Source organism: Lactuca saligna, chromosome 5 (assembly GCF_052625555.1).
Source record: "Lactuca saligna cultivar CGN05327 chromosome 5, ASM5262555v1, whole genome shotgun sequence".
NCBI lineage: Eukaryota > Viridiplantae > Streptophyta > Magnoliopsida > Asterales > Asteraceae > Lactuca > Lactuca saligna.
Genome location: NC_136421.1, coordinates 262,718,312 through 262,724,903, shown reverse-complemented (window position 1 = coordinate 262,724,903; position 6,592 = coordinate 262,718,312). Strand labels below are relative to the sequence as shown.

At 33.2% G+C, this 6,592-nt stretch overlaps 1 pseudogene; it reads right to left on the bottom strand.

Moving 5' to 3' along the window:
• Positions 1-257: 257 nt before the first annotated feature.
• LOC145046599 (disease resistance protein RUN1-like) lies at positions 258-5,671 on the bottom strand (annotated as a pseudogene).
• Between the last annotated feature and the right edge of the window lie 921 nt (positions 5,672-6,592).

Sequence of the window (6,592 nt, the reverse complement as noted above, 5' to 3'; positions counted from 1 at the left end):
ATTTTTTGGCTGACCATTATCATGCTTGATCAAACGAAAGGTGTATCCAATAAGACAGTAGGAGTTTCCCAGCAGCACTGATATGACATCCATGAAGAAGATTAATTTTCCACATCCACATCCAAGAGGAAACAGGAAACATAATCTTTCACTTTTCGCTTAATTTGTCGACAATGCCTTCATTTGATAGAGAGAAACAAGAAAAATAACAACGTGAAATTTTTGAACCTTGAATACCCTTTATGAAATAGCGTGTGTTAACTACTGGGCTCCTGTCTTGGGGGTATATTAATGGGATAAGAGATTGTTGGTCTCTCCCATTTTTCTTTTCTTGCATTATATTCCAGATGGTCATCTCGGAACACATGTTTCTTCCCCAGGAAAACATAATTCGATATATCTTTATCCATTCTATCAGTCCACGACATTTGATCTAAGGCATCGACATCATGAGCCTCCTTTCTTTCTTCATCAAGTAGTTCTTCGTAATCTTCGTATATAAGGTTTATACAACATTCCTCTACACGTATTATATGCGAAAAGACACGTATGATGATTTCATCTCCACCCTCCAACAAATTGCCACACCTCCAAAGGCTTAACATTGCGAACTTTCCTGCATTCTTACGGATATTTTGATCTCTTTTAAAGTAACTCCAAAGCAAATCTTTGGTCTTGTTTTGTACTCCAATCTCCAGATCAAGACCCATTTGCAAGAATGAAAGAGAAAGAACGACACACATAATAAAGCCAATTATTCTCAAACTATTACCATACGAAGGAACTTTAAACAAAATTTCTGAGCCCATTTCTTTATACATGAAGCAGGAATAAGAAGGGGTTTGTTTTTCTGAAACAAATGTGCTGAATATGCCAAACTCATGAAACACCTGTGACACACTCACACATACATCTTATTAGTTATTAATTTTGATTCTTGGCATTAGCTTATAAAACAAATATCCAAAGAAGAGATAGAGAAAGAAAAAGCACCTCAAGATCCAATTCCATTCCTTCACATGCATTTGATTCTAATCCTAGATATCGTATAATTTTCCTCTCAACTTTATCTATTGACTGAATTTTATGACCCTCGATCTCACACAGTTTTGGGCAGTTCATGTGGTGCACTACAGTCCTTGAATTTTCTGCAGGTTGTACTTTTTCCAAAGATTCATTGTCATTGACAAACAGTTCATTGATAGAATTTGGGAGACCTAAAACTGATTGGAGTTTGTGAGACTCTGAGCACTTCAATTCTCGGTAGGGTTTGAACACATTTTGGTAGGAAGGTTATATTGTTTCCATCTATATTCAACTTCACGAGTGAGACCATGCTACTCCATTCATCTGGGAAAGAATTGTCAAAGAGATAGGAGTGTGACAAATTCACTTCCGTTAAAAAGAAAAGTGATGAAAATGAACCCAAACCATGATCAACTCTTCCAAGAACTCCACAACCAGACATTTGAAGCGAGTCAAGGGATCTAGGTAAGCACGGAAGATCCCTCAAGCTTATACAATAGCTTAGATCTAATGAGTATAGTTCTGTAAGGTTTGCAAACGATCCAAGAACTTCAAGCTTTTTGCAACCATACAATTTAAGATAATTAAGGGATCTACGTAAGTGTGGAAGATCTCTCAAGCTTTCACAATTGGTTAGATCTAATGAGTATAGTTGTGTATGGTTTGAAAACGATCCAAGAACTTCAAGCTTTTTGCATCCATTCATATAGAGCAATTCAATGGAACTAGGCAAGCACCAAAGATTCCTCAAGCTTTCACAATCGCTTAGATCCAATGAGCGTAGTTTTTTAAGGTCTGCAATCGATCCAAGAACTTCAAGGTTTTTGCAACCAGATATTTGAAGCAATTCAACGGATCTAGGTAAGCATGGAAGATCCCTCAAGCTTCTAAAATTGGTTAGATCTAACGAATTTAGTTTTTTAAGGTATGGAATCAATTCACCAACCTTGATTAAACTCCAACAATGTCTCAGGATCAAGCTCTTCAGATAAGGGAGTCCGCCAAAATCAGGGGTTTCAATTAGGTCAAATGAATAACTAAGATTAAGGATTTTTAAGGATCCAATGTACTGTAACACGAAAAACTAGAATTATATAAAGAACTTTCTACATAAACATCTTATAAAATAATAATTTGATAACTAACAAACACTCCAAAACTGAAATGGTGATGCAAGAAGACGTACCATGAAGTCATCCCAAACACGTATTAATTTGCTGTAACTCATGTCAAGTATCACCAATAACTTCTCCAATGAAATGTCACCAGGTATAGCTTTAAGAGAAAATCCGTGCCAACTCAACAATCATAACTTTCTGGGAAAATTCTTGTATTTCCCATAAAATACTACATTTTTAAGTTGAAGTAGAATTAGACTCTTCATCTTCTCCAGGGCACCAATTTGGAAATATGCATCATCATCTCTTGATTTGGCTTCCATGATCTTTGTATATCAAGTGTGAGTCCTACAGTTTCTGTACCCTAGTTAAGAAATTCAAAAAGGTAAACTATGGCTCAACATGCATGATTACTTAAGTAGTAATATACAAAAGGGGTGTGTAAACATACGGTATGGTCTTGCAACACATCAATACATTCCTGGTGGTCCCACAATCTACTTCTTTTCCCAGGTTCCTTTTCTGATTCCTGGCGAACAACTTCTTGATTAATTGATGCATCATCACTCTCCCATATTCAACGTAAACTAGACATCTATCCATTAGATTCTTGATCCCAACAACAGGGTGTAGATTACATTCAGTCAATAATTTCACAATGTAGTCTGTTTCCTCACCCTCGAGGAAGAAAGCAATATGCAAGAATAAACCTTTATCCTTGTCATCTGCCAAAGTTTCATAGCTTATTTGTAGAACTTCTTGAATCTCACGATGAGGAATTGCAGCCAGTTTTTGAATTGCATCTTCCCATTCATCATTTTTCTTTTCACGTAGGGAAGATCCCAATACTTTAAGAGCCAAAGGAAGGCCCTTGCAGCGCTGAACAACTAATTCTAAGTGGACAATATAGGGTTCAACGGGTTGGTGTTGTTGGAAATTTAGTAAAAATATTTATATTTTTTACTAACTTTGGACATATATAAATATATACATATGTTGTATATATAACGAACTCTAAGTGGGTTTGTGTTCTCCTCCATAGAGTAATGTGGGAATGCGTTGTATATATAATGAACTCTAAGTTGGTTTGTGTTCTCTTCGAAACGATATATTATATGTCCAAAATAGAGTATAAGTGAATGAGATATCGATACTCAAAGATAGGTATTTGAGAATAAGTTTAGCAAAAGAGAGGAATGTGGGAATGCGTCCCACATTGGTAGAGAGACCAAACTCAACAAAGTTTATAAGCTTCATTGCATGGAAGGTTTACAAGCTTGTGTCTATGGTTATGCTACAATTCCTACCCGTGTGCACGGGGGTGCAAATCTTGGTTCCGTAGACCAAAAACACCAAACTCGTGCATGGACACGAATGCAGCTCCGAAAACTCGGGTGCGTGCTACCCTATTTTTGCTAAACTTGATAGTTTTGGTCCCTATTTTTTTGAATTCTGTAACGGATGCATTAATTGTGTAATTAATTGCCATTAAACGCTCAATCAATTAATGATTTGTTTCCGTTTCACGATTCGACTGTAAAAGAAGACCTTGCCTTCTCATTTAGACACACGAATGAATTTACTCTTCTTCTTCTTCCTTCTCAACTTCCGATGATTCTTTCAGGCAAGTGGTTATCTCTATCAGTACACAATACTGTTTAGGTTGTTGTACCCTGGGAACAGACAGCGAATCTGTTTAAGGGAATTGAGTCCAACTCGAGCCTCAGCCACATCGTTTGCATCTAATCTTTCTTTACAGGAACCTTTCAAGGACGGAAATTGAAGACGTTGTACTAACAGGTGTTGACCAAAGGCATGCAAACTAAGGAGCTCAGTAGCGTCACCTATGGATAATGTTCCAAGGGAGTGGACCTTACCATGATCTTTGAAAGCAGTCAACAACCATGTGTGCCTAGTTGTTATGATCACTTTACTTCCAGGATAAAACCTTTTCGGTCCTAGTAAGGCATCTAACTGTTCCATTGTTGCAACATCATCAAGGATAAGAAGTACCTTTTTGTTGGATATGACATTTGTCACCTTATTGATTCCTTCATCAATATTCCATATAGTTTCTTCTTTTTCACTCCTTAAAATAGTGGAAAGAAGCTGACTCTCGAAGCGATTGAGTGTACTATTTTTATTCGACGTCTCCTTATTAATATCTGCCAGAAAGCAACTGTCATCATAGTTACGAAAGTTTAAGTTAAATATGCATTTGGCTATAGTTGATTTCCCAATGCCTCCCATCCCATCAATGACAAGGACTACTGCATCAAGTGACCAATCTTTTAACCAAGATTGGATCTCAGCAAGATGGTCCTTTATTCCCACTAGTTTCTCCTCAATGTGTAGGGCCTTGTTGTCCACTTTCTTTATAACAACATTTAGAATAGTGATTATGAATTTGGACTCGTACCTAGAGAGTTCAAATTAAAGAAATTAGATTTGTAATGTACTTGTTTATTATACAAATGATATATACCATATGTATGAATGAAAGATGCATCTTTATTTGAATAATACAATCTTCAAAATCCTATATCCTATCTTTATCTTTTAAAGTTCAAAGTTTTGGAAAAAATTGTTGAGAATATGATAAACAAATAATTTTTGACAACTTATTTTATTAAAAAACCAATATATCAAAATTCATGAATTTTCATTCTCTATAAATAAACATTTATCTTGATGTAGTTCTTTTTAGTATAGATACAAAATTTTTATTTTCTTATATCAGCTCTAGTTATAACTCATAAGTATTATTCATATCTGAATAAACTCTGTATATGATTTTTATTCACATGTAATAATATTATTATTCACATATGAATAAAAGACCAATTGTACTAAAAATTGAATGCAATGTGTATTCACATGTAAATAATATACATGAGCAAATCTCATGTAAAAAGTATATAATATATAAAAAAAAAATATATCAATATTAATGTCGATTTATAGAGAATATAAAATTATAAATTTTGATATATACAGAAATTTTTTTGATAAAAATAGCACTAAAAATAGAAGTCTTCGAAAATACTTTTATTATTTTTTATTTATTGTATTTAAGAAAGAGGTTGAAGAAAAAATTATTTCTATTTAATTTTCCAAAATACTCATAATTTTATTTTGAATATGTTTATAGATCCAATCCATATAGACACAAGTCAACTGACAACTGGATCAACAGATTAGTTTGTTTACATATAAATGGATCTCATGTGAGATGAGGATCAAGATCCAATTCTAAATAACACACTAGCTAGTGTATTTGTTTCTTTACAGCATTTAAGGAAGCATGCGTACCCATCTATATATACCAATCCTATAAAGGTTGCAGCTTTTTAAACAATGAGTGAAATTGCAGACTCGTGGATGGCTTTCTTTGGCTTCAACATTTTTCCTCTCTCCATTGAATCATTGTCCCGGAAAGTGCAGATTCCTGCTTGCTTCAAGGTTGTATAGAGATGATCTGTGAAACCGTTACGAGTGTCTTCGCCTCGAAAACTTAAAAGAAACATCATAACTAAAACAAGGTTAAGCAATAGCCATGGAATTAGATGAATGAAATCTAGATAGCATAGTTGTTGGTCAACGTGGTAAAATCTGAGAAGAAGGTTGGAATGAGAAAAGTCAGATATCAAGTTTACTTGAATGGTATAAGAGCATCCGCGTCGGTTCTGTGATATGTCAAAAGAATTGCATACTCACTTTGAAAACTGCGTGTAGGAAAATATTATTTCAAAAATGGAAAGACTTGCAAGATGGTTGATGGTCCCACTCACACATATAATAATACATTAGTTATATAATAATAATGTGTAAGACTCATTTATTTTGAATTTATTTAAAAGAAAAATTAAATATGTAATTTTAAACATTTGAAGTTTGAATTTATAAAAGTGACAACAAATATTGAAGTATTAAAATTAAAGTGTTTTTTTCTTTTTTAAAATTTTAAAAAATAATTTAGATAAATAAACAAAAGAAACTAGTGAGGCTTTAATTTAGTAATTTTGAAATTAAAAGGAAAGTTCATTAATGAAATTGATATGGATTTATTATTACTTTTAAATATTATATAAAATTTAATAAAATGGAGAAACCATAAAATGACATGTGGAAAAAAATAAAATGAAAATAATAAGAAAAAGTCATGTGACATAATACGTCAGAAGTTGATAAGTGATACATTTATTTTCATTTATTAAGGAGATTTGCAAGTCATTGATGGTTCTGTAGCATCTTAAATTATATATAGTTGTTTAGTATAATTATGTTATTATATTAATACTAGCTTTAAACGCATGGAATACAAATTAACATAACATATATAGATAATAATAACAACATAGTATAGCACTTATTTGTAGTTCAAAAATTACCAGAAAACTAGTAGGTAAAACTGAACAATGGTAATTTTATAATCGATGCAAAACCAT